The following is a 784-nucleotide window of genomic DNA, read 5'->3' on the forward strand; positions in this document are numbered from 1 at the left end:
TCATGATTTGGAAATGAGCCTGTACCAAACTATGGCCAAAGAAGAACTGTCCATTCTATGCCCACTCAGAAATATAATGTTATCAGCTATAATCATTGTTGCTTGTGGTCTCACATTATTTTAATCCATGCATTCACCATAGTCTACTTTCCTGTCCATGTAAACTCGAGACCCTTTTTCATATCTTGACATGCCTCATCTCGGCGGCCTGGTGGGAATACTGAAATTCTGTGCCATGCTGGCTTTGGACTGACATCACCCATTTGGTACGCTTCAGTTCCCCCCATCACCACATCTCATTTGTTGCTAGAGAAAACATTGTGGCTGGATTTTTTCCTTCCACCTGCCTCATGACAGGGTCTGACCTACTTGACCAAGTAACTGCACACAATTCAGAGATCTTTCAAGAACCAAACTGCCAGCTACTTTGGATTCATGTCTTACAAACTGATGAAGCACCTGAAATACAGGTCTTCGAAGCATGGCTTCTATTTTCTTTTCTTACAATCTAACCTTTAGTCTTTTCCCCTACTGTGTGGATGCCTCTCAAAGGTGACTCCCCGGATCAACAAGGTAAAGGGCCAGGGAGGCGGAACGATACCGCAGAGTCCTCCTTGTCAGTGAGAAGAGCCGGCACCCACTCAGCACCACCCCCGAAGCCACGCAGGGCCATCTGCACACCTAACAAGACTCGTGTGTTGTGCACTCTCTCCCTGCGTCCCTTAAAGCCCTCTCCCAGGCAGCCTCAGGAGTTGTCTTGTCGCTGTTAGGAGAATGCTGCTTT

The 784-nt window shown here is 47.2% G+C and overlaps 1 pseudogene; it reads right to left on the reverse strand.

Moving 5' to 3' along the window:
* LOC125124142 (single-stranded DNA-binding protein, mitochondrial-like) lies at positions 1–483 on the reverse strand (annotated as a pseudogene).
* Positions 484–784: the final 301 nt, after the last annotated feature.

This window comes from Phacochoerus africanus, chromosome 4 (assembly GCF_016906955.1).
Source record: "Phacochoerus africanus isolate WHEZ1 chromosome 4, ROS_Pafr_v1, whole genome shotgun sequence".
Classification (NCBI taxonomy): Eukaryota; Metazoa; Chordata; class Mammalia; order Artiodactyla; family Suidae; genus Phacochoerus; species Phacochoerus africanus.